This window comes from Phyllostomus discolor, chromosome 9, assembly GCF_004126475.2.
Source record: "Phyllostomus discolor isolate MPI-MPIP mPhyDis1 chromosome 9, mPhyDis1.pri.v3, whole genome shotgun sequence".
NCBI lineage: Eukaryota > Metazoa > Chordata > Mammalia > Chiroptera > Phyllostomidae > Phyllostomus > Phyllostomus discolor.
In genome coordinates, this window is record NC_040911.2 from 45,491,022 (window position 1) to 45,508,748 (window position 17,727).

A 17,727-nucleotide genomic window follows, 5' to 3' on the forward strand; every position below is an offset into this window, starting at 1 on the left:
CTAAAATAATCTGCTTTCAGGGTGAGTCTGAACCTTGTTTTTGAATTATTCTTGGACTGTGGCTTTCCTGAATTATGTCTGATCATCTAGGTGTCTTGAGAAGAGTTTTTCTCAGAGGGAAAAAATTACAGGTGTAGATTACTGGTCAGAATCGCACCGGCCAATTCCAGGCCGAGAGAAAGAAAACTGACACTAGGGCTTCAGAAACCTCTTCCTTAATGACCAGGAAAACACTCTCCATTCTTTCTTTCCCAGAGCCTCAGATAACAGCACTTTGGGAGGGAGGAACAGTTTAATGAAAGCTTTTACCTGCCGGCTGAAACTAAGCAGTCTATTTATAAACTGCTCTGAAATTTAAGTAAAAAGCTCTTACCTACTAAAAGTTCAAATGAGACAGCGAGACAAACGAGTGCAGACACAAAGGGCTGGGACGGAAGTACATAATGGAGTGAACCGAAAGCTTTCATGTAAGAGATGACACCAAGGGGGTCAGTGGGAAGCCAGAAGACAGATCTTAGTTAAGGCTTACCCGAAACCGCCCTGGAGGAAGGTACCACTGTAGGTGAAGAATGCATCAGTGACTAGTGGGTGAAATGCTCTCTGCTCCTGCCCTTCCCATCTAGTACTCAAGCTCGGTCTTCTTTCCCTTTGCCTTCCCAAGCTGAGCCCACCCGATGAGGCCCTGTACTCATGTAGTACTTACCATGTGCCAGGCACCATTTTGAGCATTTTAGTTGAAGGAAATGAGAATTGTGTGCGTTGGGGGGGGGGGGGGGGGGGTGATGGGAGGGGGATGGGGGAGAGAGAGAGATATAATTGGATTTGCCTAAGAAAGCTGACAGAAAGTGGCTAGGACTCACAGTTAGGCTGCCTGGCTTTCTGGTCTGTGCTCTTGATCTGTACATTATACTGCCTTCATTAAGGAACTTAGGGGTATTTAAGTTATAAAGAACATTTCAACACATATACAAAAAGTGGTCTGGAGATGAAGGTTTAGGAAGATAACATGCTGACAGTTCTTTACCTACCTAGGAGGCAGCAGTCAGGCCTTGAGCTGTGGCATCTATGGGGCAGAGTTCACAGCACACGAGACCAGGACGCAGAACAGAGAGAGCAGGTCATGGAGTAAAGGGTTGGGGAGGGAGGACAGTACAGACGTACACCAGGAGACAGGCTAACTCAGTGGACAGATTTTGTAGTTAGGGTCTGAGGGATAGACGGGGAGGGTCACAGAGGGACATAGTGGAGGAGCGACTCTGAAGGTGCACAGCTAGGCCCCACCAGAACCAAGGGGTGCAATAATGTAGTCTTGGTTTAGGTCTGCAATTAGGAATGAACTGATCAAAGAGAGCAACCAATCCAGAAAGACGGTACAGGTGAAGCAGCTGGGTCACTGGGAATAAAACCAGGTGCCCAGAGAGGCTGAGAGAGAGGCATGCTTTTACTGGCCTACGGTATGCTCCACTCAGACTATGGACCAGTTAATATATACCAGTTAGGGTACCTTTTACTTGTAAAGGCTTCTACAGGTTTAAAAGTGCAGTTTACATCCAAGGTATTTGAGCTCCACAACAATCTTGTGAGGTACCACTGTTTCCAACTTGCCAATTGCCTAGGATTCGTCAGATCTGTCCAGTCACAGAGCACCTGACGTCCCTCTCACTGCCCTTCCCATTCGCTTAATGCTATTTTCTCACCTCTACGAGGTGCCCATGTCAGTGTTCACATGCAATGTCCTCACATGAGGTGACATCTAATATTGTGAGGTTTTATCTCCCTTCCTTATCTCTGGTAGCTAAGTTTTTTTCCCTTGCCTAAACTTTAATGTGTGTCCTTATGACAGATTTCAAAATAGGCACTGTTAAATTCTGCTAAAAACAAAACAAAAAGCTCTATGCAGGAGAGCCTATCCTATCCCGAGAAATGCCTGAGTGTGCAGACGGCTGCTGTGACTCACAGAGGAGCATGGACAGTGCCCTGGCCTTGGGCAGCAGTCCTGGATCTGGGTTTGGACTTCCTGTGCATTCACTACGTAAACTTCACCTAGATGTCAAACTTTTCAGGACCTCGGTTTATCTGCTGGAAAATGGAGTCAGTAAACACAGGTTTGTTAAGGGAGTTAAATCACTTGTATGGTATGGCACTATACAAATGTTAGGAATTACCCCCCCACTTTTTTTTCCTACCTTCTCTTCCAAGCCAGAAAGTAGGTAACTCCCAAATAAATGAGCAAGTAGGTATTTCCTCCTGTAAGTGGGCAGGTTGGAACTGTCTGTTTATGACGCCTTTGAGATCTTGTGCTTTGCTGAAGCCTACAAGCCTGGCTGTCAAGCTCCAGGTACCCACACCTCAAGGGGGCCCTTACAGAGGAGCCGCCTCAGTGATTCTAAAAGGCTGAGGATGGGGAAGGCTCTCAGTGGCCCTCACATTGCCCTCTTCTTTGTCTTTCTTTTCTTCCTTGGGGAAGAGACAGGGTGCTATGGGATGAGAAGTGGAATGCAGGGGGAAGAGGGTGACAGTGCAGTCTAAAATGGGCTTATTTCTCAAAAGAAGAATGAAAGTTAAGCCTTAGCAAATTCACATTAATTTTAACACTTCTCCATGGCCCTCCCTCACTCAAGCCCTGACTGCAGGCAAACCCCAGGAGTGTGGAAATGTAATCAGAAACACTGCATTATGGCTTAGCAGCCAGTGGACACACTCACTAGAAGCAAGCCATACTTTAGTTCTCACTATTTATGTCCATCTTTAGCATTGAACCAGAATCGGCAACACCAATAAATGAAATCCCAAACCTCATCCTGGGCATTACTTCCAACTCCCTCTTCCTCTCTACCTTTAATGGTGACTATAATAAACAACATTATTTGATATGTTTCTCAGTATCTCCCTCACTCAGACTGCCTTTTGGTAAAATTTCACCCAACACAACAGAAATTTCTAAAAGTAGGTAAGTGGAAAGGTTAGGGAATAGCCAATTAAACTGATAAAGTAGGCATTTAAATGTAATTATGCCAATATTTTCTCTGGCAAGAGATTGCCTATTAGATTTGCATTCAGTTTCACTTTAGGACTTAATTCCTTGTTTAAAAAAAACAACTAGAGAAAAATTTCCATTAGCTGTTTTTTACTTAGACCCAGATCCAAAGCCTAGCCAAGGCCTATTACAATACATAATTAACCATAATTACATTAAAATATTAAACCACTGTAAGCTATTAGAAATAATGAAATTTCCTGCATAAAGTCATTACATGAATTATTCTGGTGATTGTCAGACCCCTAATCATCTGAATCTGCCCGACACAGCAGAGATCCATCTCACTTGCCAGAGCACTGGAGTGCAGTGATTTTCAACCTGTGCGCCACAAGGACTTCGAAAACACGCAATACCTGACTATTTAGTCAGGGGCACTGACCCCTTTTCCTTTGATTGTCAAATAAAAAAATGACAACAGCTGACAAAACAATAGCTGTCCAGTGTGAATGAATTAAAAGTATACCAATTTTTTGTCAGATTGGCAAAAATACAATTTTTGGTGTGCCACAGCATTTTAGTAATTAGTTTATCAGTGCTATGGGGTGGAAAATGGCTGACAGTCACTGCTCTAGCACATCAGCAAATCTGTGCATCTGAAGGGGGGGAGTGGGTCCCATTAAAGCTGTGGCATTCGAGGAAATCATCTTCCAATGATGTGCTCGTAGGAATGACTCTGTGTATGAGCAGCTGAATTCCAATGGTGATAAACATTATTCTAAAGTGATTAAAGTATAAATAGAATTTTAGTGTAAGTGATAATAAACAAGGTAATGAAAGCAATTCTACAATTGTTAGAGGAACTCTGTATAATATATTCACAGTGCTTGCTGGTGCCTTCCAAATTTTTGTTCTGTAATTGGGAATATAAATTATATTTAGCTCAAGTCAGTGTTTGAATCTAAATCCTTACAAAAACAATCTAGTTTCTACAAAACATTTTAAAGCACTCTTGTTTACAGTACTCATTTTACTATAGGTGGGAAAGGTAAACTTAGCCCATTGCACAAAACTATCATAAAGTCCAGAATCACCAAAGCCCAGAGTAATGAGGCTTCAATGTAAATCCTGTCAACATATGTATGTATGCAACATGCACATATACATGTGTGGGGGTAGGCAAAAGTAGGTTTACAGATGTGAGTATGGGAAACAGAGTTTATTATTGTATTATTATTTATTATTGTATTATTTGCCATACGAGCAACTGTAAACCTACTTTTGCCATACAGACATATACATATACACATATTTTCCCCCTTTGGCATGTTTTCCTTTTTTTTTTTTTTTTTCAAATAATGTAGATGGGCTAGATCAGTGGTTCCTAAGTTAGATGAACACCAGCTGAGGAGAGTTTAAAATCTGGTGATGCCCACACCAACCGAGTCAGAATTTCTGCCAGTTGCAGATGGGGAGTGGGCACTGGTACTTTTACAAGCTCCTGTCAGCAGGGTTGAAAGTTGCTGGCCTAGGTAGGGTGTTCTCTCTGTGCTCGTGGCAGGCACGTTCCCCTCTCTCCTCCCACTGGTACTGCTTCTCTCCGGAGACCCTGACGGTGACTGTAACGGAGCAAACTCATGAGGCAGGTCCTAGCATGTTGAACCCCACTGCCTTTAGGGGCCAGGCAGGGCCAGAAGAGGACCAGCGGGATTGGCTAAAGCCGAGATGAACTAGAGATGAAAATTAGAAAAAAAAAATTAATAGTAGAGACAAAACTTGAAATTTCAGAGTTAAAAACCTATGGAAACAGACTAAAAGAAGGGAGATTTAGTCCAGAGAAGGCTAAGGGATGACTTTAGTCAGGGCTTCAAAAATCCAGGAAAGATGACTTTATAGGAACAGGAGGCACCAGATCTTTTACATCTTCCCCTGAAGCTTCACTGATTGTGCTGGATCTGAAAAAGTACATCTTCATTTCTTCTCTGTTTATTCAATAAATATTTACTGAGTGCCTCTTCTACACCATCCAGTTGTTAAATATTAAATTCTATTTACTCAGTGTGGGTAAGGCAGTGTGCAAGCACTGAGCAGGACAGGGCATTTCACAAGACATACTCTTCCTCTTCAAGGGGCTGTCTTGAATGAATCCCTGAAGGAGATCATATAATTGCTTTTACTAGGGATTTTTGGAAATAGGGTAATAAAGGTGAGTATAATCACGTGACCCAACAATTCAAGTCACTTACCAGAGAGGCTGTCCAATTTGTTGGTGTATAATTGTTTGTAATAGTCTCTTATGGCCCTTTGTATTTCTGTGGTGTTGTTTGTAACTTCTCATTCATTTCCGACTTCATTTATTTGGGCCCCTCTATTTTTTTTCTTGATGACTCTGGCTAATGGTTTATTAATTTGTTTATCTTTTCATTGAACCAGCTCTTAGGTTCATTAACCTTTTCTATTTTTTAAGTCTCTATTTCATTTATTTCTCCTCTGATATTTATAATTTCCTTCCTTTTTGCTAACTTTGGGTTTTGCTTGTTATTCATTTTCTAGTTCCTTTATGTGCAAATTTAGACGGTTTGAGATTTTTCTTGTTTCTTGAAACATTGAGATTTGTTACAAACTTTCCTCTCAGACCTGCTTGCTGTGTTTCATTTGGAAAGTTGTGTTTCCATTTTCATTTGTCATGAGATATTTTTTGATTTCCTCTTTGATTTCTTCATGGGCCCATTGTTTTTCAGTAGCATGCTGTTTATCCTCTGCATGTTTGTGTGGGATTTTTTTTTCCAGTTTTCCTCTTGCAATTGATTTCTAGTTTTATATTACTATGGTTGGAAAAGGTGTTTGTTATGATTTCAATCTTAAATATGTTGAGACTTGTGTTGTAACCTAAAATGAGATGTATCCTCGAGAACATTCCATGTGCACTGGAAAAGAATGTGTATTATGCTGTTTTTGGATGAAATGTTCTGTGTCTATCTATTAAGTTCATCTGATCTAATGTGACATTTAACACTAATGTTTCCTTGTTCTTTGTCTGGATAATCTATCCATTAATGTAAGTGAGGTGTTAAGATCCCCTACTATTACTGTGTTACTGCCATTCTCTCCCTTTATGTGTGTTGATATTTGATTTATGTATGTAAGTGCTCTTATCTTGAGTGCACAGATGCTTACAAGTGCCATATCCTCTTGTTGGATTGATCCCCGTATCATTATGCAATACCACTCTTTGCTTCATAACAGTTTATGCTTTAAGGTCTACATTGTCTGACATAAATATTGCTTCCCCAGCTTTCATTTCCATTTGCATATTTTTTCATCCCTTCACTTTCAGTCTATACACTGATGCTTTTAGATCTGAAGTGAGTCTTCTGTAGACAGCATACGTATGTCTTGTTTTTTATCCATTCAGCCACCCTCTTTTGATTGCAGCACTTAGTCTATTTACATTTAAAATAATTATTGATAGGTATGTACTTATGGGCATGTTGTTCATTGTTTTCTGGTTATTTTTGTAGTTCTCTGTTCCTTTCTCCTTCTCTTGCTCTTTTCCTTCTAATCTGATAACTTTACTGTTATGTTTGGATTCCTTTCTCTTTATATTTTGTGTATCTATTATACACAAAAGCCTATTGGCTTTTGGTGTGTAGTTACCATGAAATTCATGTATAAAAACCTGGACATCACATATAAAATGGACATAGCAGCCCATTTTAAATTGATGGTAACTTAAGTCAAATGCATTCTAAAAGCAATTCAGTTTTTAGTGTTGTATGAAAGGAGAGAAGGTTAAAAGCAATTCATTTTTTAAATTGTTCAATTACAGTTGTCCCCATTTTCCCCATCCCTCTCCCCTGCCCTACCCACCTCTCCCTCCTACCTTCAATCCTCCCCCCAAAAGCGATTCATTTTTACCCACCCACTAATATTTTATGTTTTTGATATCATATTTTACACCTTTTGTGTGTATTCATGCATATCCCCTAGCTGATTATTATGGATTTATAAGGGGGTACCCCAAACACCAGGAATTTATTTATAAGAAATTGTGTATTTATTCGTACATGTTTAAACTTCAGTTACCCTCAGAGTACTCTCCATTTGATGCAATACACCCATTAAGACTTTTCCCACTGCTCAAAACAGTTTTTGAACTAGTCAGTTTTGATGCTTTTTAGTGCTTCTGCAATTTTTTGTTTCACCTCTTTCACATTGGCAAAGTGTTTCACTTTGAGGACTTTTTTCAGCTGGAAAAACAAAAAAGTCACTTGGGGTGAGATTGGGTGAATAGGAGGGGGGCACAGGGATCACACTGTTTATGTTGAAAACTGCTGAACACTCAGCATTGTGTGGGCAGGCGCACTCGTAAACCACCTATCATGATGGACAAATGCCCTGAGAGAGTCTTCAAAAAAATTTGCAGAAGCTGAATGCAGCCTCTCACAACAATGCCAGCTGACACTGATACAGGTGAGTTCCTAGAACACTCACCTAGCAGAAGCCTATATTAGAAGGGGCTTGCCCTCCAGGAGGTAATTCCAGTTTTTTGGGGGGTCCCCCCATAGATCATTTTACTGCTCCTGTCTTTTAACTTTTCTACTACCTTTATAAATGATTGATCTGAATTTTTTCTTTCATATATTTTGTTTTTTATAGTTTTAGCATTTTTTCCTTTTAACATTTCTTATAATGTCAATTTAGTGATGATGATTTCCTCTAGCTTTTGTTTGCCTAGGGAGCTCTGTCTCTTTCTTTCATTTCTAAATGATGGCCTTGCCAGGTAGATTATTACTTGTTGTAGGTTTATCCCTTTCATCACCTTGAGCATATCACACCATTCTCTGCTGTCTTGTAAAGTTTCTGCTGACTAGCTGTTTTTTTCTCTGGCTTATTTTAAGATTCTCTGTTTATCTGTAACTTTTGACAGGTGAATTTTGATGTGTTTGGTGTGGGTCTCTTTGGGCTCCCAGTGTTGGGACTCTCTGTACTACACCTTGACTTCAGTGTCTGTTTCCTTCATCTACTTAGGAGAGTCTTAGCCACTACTTCTTCAAACAGATTTCTGTTCCTTTCTCTCTTTCTCTTTCTGGGACTCCTATAATACAAATGCTAACATGTTATTGTTCCCAAAGTCCTTTAAACTATGCTCATTTTTACAATTTTTTGTTGTTGTTTTTTTTTTTGATGTTCCAATTGAACAATTTCTACTACCATGTCTTCCAGATTGCCCATCTCTTCTGTATTGTCTGATCTGTTGTTAATTCCCTCTACTGTATGTGTATGTGTATGTGTGTATATCTATATATCTATATATCTATTTTCATTTCAGTTATTGTATTCTTCAGTTCTGGCCAGTTCTTTTTTTATGTTTTCTATCTCTCTGTTGTTCTCACTGGTTTCATCCTTTCTTCCCACAAATTTGGTGAGCACCTTTATGACCATTATTTTTAACTCTTTATTTCATAGAATGCTTATCTCCAGTTTGTTTAGTTCTTTTTCTAGAGTTTTGTGTTATTCTTTCTTTTGGAAGAAAGAATTCCTTTGTCTTGTCATTTTGCCTGACTCTCTGCATTTGTTTCTGTGTGTTAGGTAAAGCAGCTATGCCTCCCAGTTTTGAAAGTGTGATCTTATGTAGATGGTACCCCATGGGGCTGTGACTCAATCCCCCCGGTCACCTGACCCAGATGCTCTGGGGGCTTCCCTTGTGTAGACTAAGTGCTCCCTGCTATTGTGGAAGAGCTTTAATTGCTGTGGGTGTGCTGGTGAGTGGTTTGGTTCCCAGGCTGACTGTCTTGGAGGCCCAGCTGCAACTGGGGCATGCTGATGGGTGGGTTAGTCTCCCAGAGTGAGGGCCACTTTGGAGAGGCACCACTCCTGGCCAAGGCAGCCCACTGGGTGTGGTGAAGCAGGGGCCACTTTAGAAGGGTCATGGGCAGGGTGGGACCTCTGGGGAACACAGGGGCAGGGCAAATGGTGTTAGCAAGTTTAATGGAGAGTGTCAGCTATGGCACCTGCTAGCTGACACTCTCCATTGGCCAACTAGGTGGAAGATGAGTAAAAGAAAAAGGTGCCTGATAGCACTTCCATGCCTGGAAAACACACCTACACCTCCAGCGGTCACCCTAAAATTAGTCAGTGTATCTCCTTCACGTATGATCCATGAACTTTTCACACTGCCGCCTCTCCTCTGGGGCTCAGAGCAAGTTAGCCTGTGTGTGAGCCCTTTACAAGTACAGTCTAGTTTTCCTACAGCCCTTCAGCTCTTCTGGATGCAGGCCTGCTGGTTTTCAAAGCCAAATGTTGTGGTGGTTCCTCTACCTAGTACAGGTCACTTGGGTGAGGGGGACCAATGTGAGTCTTGGACACCTTCCTTGATCCTCAGGAAGGACCTCTGGGGTTTTGATACCCTTCCTGCCTGTAAGACACCACACTTGGGGTGTGTGCTCTGACTAGGCCGAATCTCTGCCACTCCTCCTCATTTCAATGTGGCTTTTTCTTTATATCCTTAGTTGTAGAAAATCTGTTTTGCTAGTCTTCAGGTCATTCTCAGTGACAGCTGTTCTATATGTAGTTGTAGTTTTGTGTGCCCATGGGAGGAGGTGAGATTGGGATCTTCATATTTCACCATTTTGACCCCCTTTCCTTTCTCTGTGAGTCTTACAGCAGAGCTTCTGTGCAATTCAGATCATGGGAATATCTTGCAAATGCAGAATGGATGGTGAGGGACTGAGATTCTACAGCTATTACAAGCTCTCAGATGATGCTAATATGATTCACCTAAGGAACATACTTTGCGATGCAAAGGCTTAAATCACACAGGATAGCCACAATCACATGGCTTATCAAACAATAAGATAAGTTATTCCCTGAGTGCAGCTCCTTGTCTTTTTTCACTGTGCCTAACACATATTAGGAAGTCAAAACATTCTTGCTGAATGGCTCAGTGAACAATCAATTTGGATAGTTCCTATTGCAGGGCAAGCAAATCGCCGGGCAGATGCTGCTGGAGGTGGGTACAAGGGTGAGGGGTGGTAGGATGAGGAGACAAGCCAAGTAAAGATCTTACAGTCCAATTGGGGAAAATAAACTATCCAGACAGGTGGAGCTGAGCCCAGCTTCTAACACGGGTGCCATCAGAGATGGTGCCTGAAAGATAAATGGAAGCTCAGGGTGAAGCTTCTGAATGTGAGCCAGAGGCATGTGGGTTTTATCCCTTCAGATGTGGGAAGGCAGGAGAAGCTTTTACAATGGGAAGTAAGAGGATCAAAGAAGGATTTTAAGAAGATTATTTTGACAATGATCCGATGGAAGGTTGGTAGGAAGAGACCCTCAGGATAGAAACCGGGTTCACCAGGGCAGAAAGGTTTTTTGTCCTGCCAGCTGCTGTGCCAGCAATTTTCCGTTCCAGCTACAGAAGGTAAATCTTCTAAGATGGCAGCTGCTTTGTAACTCTGCTCTTGGTTAAGCGCCTGTTTATATATTCCAGAGAATCTTTTACTCAAAGAAAACTATGTCTCCTTACAAGAAATAAACCTGAAGAAAAGGTTTATTTTTCTCTGACCTTGTCTCACACCTCTGTCCACCCATCTCATGTTCCAGCCACAGAAATCCTTCTTTCCATCCCTTAAATATGCCTTGCTGTTCTTTCCTTGTGGAAGACTCCAGGCCCTTGTCTTTGCTTGGCTGACTCTTAGGAGATCAGATGCAAAGGAACTTCCACAGGCAGGCTCTTTCTGACTCCCTAGTATAATTTAGGTTCCTCTCAACCCTGGACATTATTTTCATTCTCTCTGATAACAAATTATCCTTTTTATTTTCATACTCTATACTTAAATAAGTGTGCATTTGTCTGTATTCTCAATTACTACACACCTAGTGCTTAGTCCAGTGCTTTGCACACAGTGGGAGTTTAATAAATTCAGGTTAAATGAGTGGATGGACAGCAAACTTTTTAGGCAAGAGTCTATTTCTCATTTGGCCCCCCAAGATGTATAGGACTTTTTGGTTAATAGATGCTTAAAAGTTCTTTTGGCTGACTTTAAATGACTCTCCACAAGTCACTCTATTTGTCATTTGATATTTACGTCTTTTGTCTATACCGGAGCTGCCCATTCCTTTTACCTGTTTACTTAGTTCATGCTTATCCTACTGTATAACTAGAGTGGGGAAAGAGGAAGATCATAGAGGTAAAACAAAGAAAAATTCACAGGCAGCAGTGTCAAAAACAGTTTTACCAAATTTAAAATAGCAAGGAATTACGAAAATGCCCTTTTCTTAGCTAGCTCACCTTTAAAATTTCTATAATAAAATTTTAGTAGGTCAACTTCAGTCACATTAAAATTTTTGAGAACTACTTCTGAACTGGAGTCCTGTTTAGCTGTAAAATATCATTTCATCTGAAAAATTCACCACTGGTTGTTTCTGTCTGGGGTGGGGCTGGCCACCCTGAAAGGTGGGAAGGTGGACACCCTTGGCTAGCTGTTCCTCATGGCATCGGCAGGGCTGTTTCTCAGACTTCTATTCCTTTTCCTCCCTCTTATCCAGTGGCCCCTGGGATCCAGACTTTTATCGACATTGCATGCATTCATCCAAAGCTACACCAGCTACTCAGAAGACAAAAATAAACAAGACTAATTTTTCATCCAAGAAATTAATGGCTCTGACGACAGAGTCAAGTACTGAGTTCACAGATGGGACAAAGGGAATGATGGTGGGTCACAGGAGAAATTGCTCAAGTTGGGTCACCAGGCCAACTCACACCAGCCAGGTGGGAGGGGCTTGGGGCCTTACCAAGGGCAAAAGAACAACATGTGCTCCACTAAGGAGAGGTGGGACTGTGTGGTGTATTTGAGAAGCCACCATAAGCTGATATGATGAAAGCACACTCTAATGTGAGGGAAGGTGTGAGCCATCAGGCTGGAGAGCAAGGTGTGTGCAGACCACATGCTCCCTTAAGTCACATTAAGCACTGTGAGCATGTCCCTGAAGCTCTTGGGAAGCCATGGTAGAATTTTACACAAGGAGAACACTTTCTGATTTAGGTTCTGGAACGGGGAGTTTCCCCGGTTCATTGGTGGGGGAGGGCATGGGTTGATGGACTGTGAAACAAGCAGATGGACATTTTTAGGTAGTTTGTGTCTGAAAGTTCCGAGAGAGGGGCTCTGGTGGCCTCGGGGCCTTGTTCTCTTTACTGCACTTCACATCAAAGTTGTTTTGGGGCATTTGTGATGTGTAAGGAAGACCCCGTGACACTGTTCTGTTTCACATACTGCCTCATCTCCACATAAACCTTTTACTAGAGACTTCTAGGTCTCCAAGCAATGCTCTCTAAAGAAATACCCTTGTCTTTCCGAATGGGATGAATGTCCTATGCAAGTCTCTGTGAACTGAGCTCACAAGAGTTTAGGACACTCCACTGCATTTGAAAGGGAATATACCCACTGTCATAGAGAGGGCATCAGCTTTTGATATTTCACCCTTTATTGCCATTTTTTTTTTATATTTCCCCCTATAGTTTAATGATAGGTTATCCTGGATAAGTTCTTTTGGAGCATGTTGATATTTGTGTTTTTTTTTTACTTAAGATTAGGCATAAACAGAGCTGCTAATTTACACCAAATGAGCTTCACCACTTGTAGCTCACCAAGGAAAATGATTCCACCAAGAGGTCCTTCAAACAACACTTTTAGAAAATTATGCACTATAATAATAGTTACATAATTCTTTTGGTTATTTTAAGTTCTGCAGTAAAAATAATTAAGAAGTGGAATTGTGACTATAGCCACTATTTTCTACAAGGACACTATGTGAATAAACACTGTTTTCCCCCAACAGTTTTATTTAAATAGCACAAGATCAGAATTTGCAACAACTTGAAACACTTACATATGCTTCTAACTAAATAAGATTGTTACTGGGTAATTTAAAAATACCTCTTTGCAATAAGAAGTTCTAGATTTTACCTGTTAGTAAAGATAAGTGAATGAATGAATGAATGAATGAATGAGTCAGCAGCTGTAAAAAAAACATGGACCTAAATTAGCAGAGCCTCTATGTGCCTGCAGCAGCTGAGGATGCTGGGAATCATCGGGTCCCAGCCCTCCAGGTTCATGTCCCTTCCTCTTCCTAGAACATATCCCACTCTGGTCCACAACAAATCTTCCCCTGAGTTCTAGATACTGATGTGAGCCCCCTGCCCAAGCTTCCTTTGTCATGGAAGTCCTCTCCGGGCCATGGCCTGGCCACCTGTCTCTCTTTCTCCAGTACAAGCTATGAGCTGTATAGAGTTTGAGTCTGTGTCCATCTGGTTTACTGCTTAGCACAAAGGAGACACTCGAGAGTATCTTAGACACCTTAGGAAACATTTTCCTTACTTAATTTAACAGTTACATGGCTCTTACCACGTACCTGTCACTTACTGTTTTAAGTTTAAAATTCTTCTAAATATCAATTCCTCAAAATGATCAACCCCATTACAGGGGACAAAACTGAGGCAGAGAGGTGTTAAGTAATTTGCCCAAGTTTACTAAGTTAATGAGTAGGAGGAGCAGGATTTGGAGCCGGGTGGCCTGGACTCAGGCTTGGTATGGGCACCAACTCTGCTGCAGTGGCCTCTTGGAGGCAAAGGGGCCTGGAGTTTCTCTTCATGCAGGAGCTGACTTCCAGCGGGCCACCTCTAGCAATAGCATCACCCCCACAAGGTAAATTGCTCTGCCAAAACCTAGTTATGTATGCTAGCTGGGCTTCCCTCAGGTTGAAGTAAAATGTCCTTACACTTCTATCCATTAGACCCAGTTCTGCTCTCAGGAATTGCCTTGAAATAGTTCATTTGCTCTTTCTTCCACGTATAAAATCATGATGTTATTGTACATTTAGATGTCACACCTTTATATGCCTTTACAAACAGTTCACAACTCAGGTTTTTCCTGCTAAGCTGAGATAAACCTCCCTTTCATCATCCTGATTTAGTGAGACTGTTATTATTAGAAGAGGCTACATTGAAATATGTGGTTTTTCAAAAATACATTTAAGGCTTATTTTCAAAATGGTAGGAAAATAGCTACAAGGAGGATACCAGCTAAGAAGTGGCTGCATCCAGGAGGCTATGGATCTGAGGCACAGCACTGACAGTCGCCATCTGTGCCTTCTGCAGGGCGGCCACGCCACACAGGGACATGCGCGGTAAAGATGCAGTCAAGGACTTCTCACACAAAACAGCAGCAGGCCCCCGGGGTTCGATTAACTCCAACATCTCACCATTGTGTGTTCCACCAGGCTCTAGCCTTACTGCCATGTGGACTGAATGCTGAAGGCCAAACCTGAAACCTGGTTTTTAAAATATTCAGCATATTACAGAGAGGCTATTTTTGAAGAGTTATTTACAGGATGGCTTTCCTATTTATGAAAATAAGAAAAATAGAAACTCAGAATTCAGCCAAGGTGAAGGTAAAGGAAATAATATTCTTATATAATCTAGATGTATACCTAGCTTTGCTTTTTTGACGTTCATTGATGTCTGAATAATCATCTCGCCTGTGGCATTTAGGGCACATCCTCACATGTCTACAGACACGGAACTGGGTGGAGAGAGCTGAAGGAAAACTTGACAGATTTTGATGCTGTAAGAACAAGTGCAGCAAAATGAAAGCAGAGGCTGAGGCTGTGGTTGTGTAGAGGATGGGAAGGGATGGGGCGTCCACTGATGCTATTTTTCCAAGCAACGCTGTTTCGGCTATTTTGAATTCCCTTTAAAGGAGAGATTCTTGTGTATCAAATACGTCTGGGCTAAAATGCCATGGGAAACTTGGATGGGACATGGAACAGAAACCCAGGAACGCTGTTGGGTAAAGTCACCAGTGCAGCTTTCTGAGGCACATGCTGGGGTCTGGGCCCCACACGCTCTCTGTCTCATGATCCTGAAAATGGAGGCCAGGGAAAGATTTTCTACGGGAAAGGCTGAGCACTATTGTGCCCATTAGCTGTGGATTAACATAAGTGTAGATTATGAAGCACACTGAAGATGCCAAGAGCTAAGCATTTCAAGACTAATGGTTAATAATCTGGAAGGCTTCAGCAAGCGTGCTGGGAACACCAGAGTGTTGAGGGGTGGAGACCATGGGTAGTGAAAATATCTTATGAAGAGTAGGACTTAGACATTATTTTAGATATTAAATTCATGAATCTTTTAAATGGATAAAAGGAAGTAAAGCTAAAATCACCAATATCATAAACAACTCATAATATTTTATTTTCCCTCCTGATTTAAACTCATTTAAATGTTTGGTATGAGGGGATTTAGGAGATGGGATGGAAAACTAACTTAGGTGATATATATTTGAGAAATACAAGAACCACAAAGATTTTTTTCTCCCAGTTAATGTATTCCTTCATAAGTTAAAACAGAGAAATGTATCCCTTCCCACAAAACAAAACTAAACTAAACTAAACTAAAACCACAGAAACAAAACAGCGAAAGAAAGACAAAGGCGTGTTTCTCACTCAGTTGGCTACCCTGGCCCCAAATCTCTGCCCTGCTTAATCCCCTGCCCTAACCTCCTCTTATCCAATTGGTTGGCCAGGTTGGGTTGATGCTGTGTCCTAAATGATCTGTACTACCAAATAAAAGCCAAAAAGAGATTTTATTAGAAAAGATTGTTTATTAAGGAGGGAGATGAGTATAGCAATAGTGTGAAGCTCTATCCACAGTATCAGCAAGCTCTCAAAGGCTAGGAGAAATGGGCTTTTCTTTTATGGAGAGGAGTACGCAAGGCTAGAAACAACAGGGTGTGGAGAGGTGGGATGGAAGGGCCACAAGGTCTGTTAGCAGCTCAGTTTGCTTTCCTGGAGGGCCCTTGTGTAGGGGCTGTCTGCTGGCTCAGTCTGAGGGTGAGCTGCAGTCAAGAGGCCTAGGGGACAAAGGAAAACTTCACCAAAGGTTGGTTCACAAGCCTCTTGTTTCCAGATGAGCTAATCAGTTATGAGACAGTCATGGGAATTTGGAGGGCTTGGGTCTGGCCTTGTCAGAGATGAGTGAGGAGGCACCTAAGTGTTGACTTAGCACCCTCGGTGCCTCCACACATGGCAAATGGTGGTGCTTTACAGAAAGCAGTTTCCCAGGACATGAAATGTGGGAGAGTTCTTAACTTTGACTCTTTTCCAGGAGCACAGGGCTTAGGGGACAGCTCTATTGCCAGTCCCTGTCCTCCTTTCTGTCCTCACTGTCAGCATCCTGCTGGCCTTGTGTGGCCTGCAATGGCCTCTGCCTTTCAGGCTCTTCTATTTCTAAATTTCCTCCAGCCTGCTTTCAGCACTTTTCTATGACATAAATCTAATAATGTCACTCTCCCCCAAGTCAAAACAGCAACAAACAAACAATGTGCTGAACTGAAATTAATCCCAACTCTCTCACATTAAGTCCAGGATAAGTAGACATTCCTTATCATGGTGTTCAGAACCCTTGACTCTCACAGCCCCAGCAACTACTTCACCATGACTTTCTCTCTCTCTCCAGGAATCTCTTTTCTCTTATGTATATTTGTTGACATTTTATCCGCTATCTAGAACCCAGTCCAAATTCTATTTGCTCCTGAAAATTTCTTTGGTTCTCACAGAAAATGTCTTTGATTCTCACAAAATCTGATTTCTTTGATTTTGCCCTGTTGCAGAATTCTTAGTCTAAACCTGTAAAAGCAGCACTCACCCATGTTACCTTGTGTCTGTAATAATTGTTTCTACTCTAAGACCTCACTAAAGGACAAGTTCTCCTCCTGTATAAGCCCTATAGTCTTTTTTAAAGTATATTTTATTGATTATTATTATTACAATTTCCCAGACTTTTCCCTCTTTATCCTCCCTCCACCCTGTACCCCCAAATCCTCCAGCTTCCCTCACCCCCACTTAGTTCATGTCCATGGGTTGTACATATAAGTTTTTTGACTCCTATTTCCTATTCCATTTTTTATTTCTCCCTGTCTATTTTATGCCTACCAATTATGCTGCTTCTTCCCTGTAGCTTTCCCCACCATTCCTCCCTTCCCCCTCCCCACTGAAAAGTGATGTCCATTTCTCTGATTCTGTTCCTGTTCTAGCTGTTTGCCTAGTTTTTGTTTTCATTGTTTTTCTTTCTTTCTTTTTATTAGGTTCATTTGTTGATAGTTGTGAGTTTCTAGTCATATTATGGTTTATATTTTAATCTTCCTTTTCTTAGATAAATCCCCTTAACATTTCATATAATAATGGCTTGGTGATGATGAACTCCTTTAACTTGACCTTATCTGGAAAGCACTTTATCTGCCCTTCCATTCTAAATGATAACTTTGCTGGATAGAGTATTCTTGGATGTAGCCTTTCCTGACTTCAAATACTTCTCTGCAGCCCCTTCTTGCCTGCAAGGTCTCTTTTGAGAAATTAGCTGATAGCCTTATGGATTTCGTAGGTAACTGTCCCCTTTTCTCTTGCTGCTTTTAAGATTCTCTCCTTATCTTTAAGCTTGGTTAATGTAATTATGATGTGCCTTGGTGTGTGCTTCCTTGGATCCAACTTCTTTGGGACTCTCTGGGCTTCCTGGACTTCCTGGAAGTCTATTTCCTTTGCCAGATTAGAGAAGTTTTCCTCTATTATTTATTGAAATAAGTTTTCAATTTCTTACGGTTGTTCTTCTCCTGGCACTCCTATAACTCAGATATTGGAACATTTCGAGTTGTCCCAGAGTTACAAAAGTCTCTCTTAACTTTTTTGAATTCTTGTTT

At 41.4% G+C, this 17,727-nt stretch overlaps 1 long non-coding RNA gene across 1 annotated transcript in view; it reads left to right on the top strand.

Annotated features, from left to right (window-relative positions):
• Positions 1 to 355: 355 nt before the first annotated feature.
• LOC118496723 overlaps positions 356 to 17,727 on the top strand; it is a 47,513-nt gene continuing 30,141 nt past the window's right edge. Inside the window, exon 1 of the long non-coding RNA XR_004899280.1 lies at positions 356 to 584. This is a non-coding gene — a long non-coding RNA (uncharacterized LOC118496723). The remainder of the gene's footprint in view (positions 585 to 17,727) is intronic.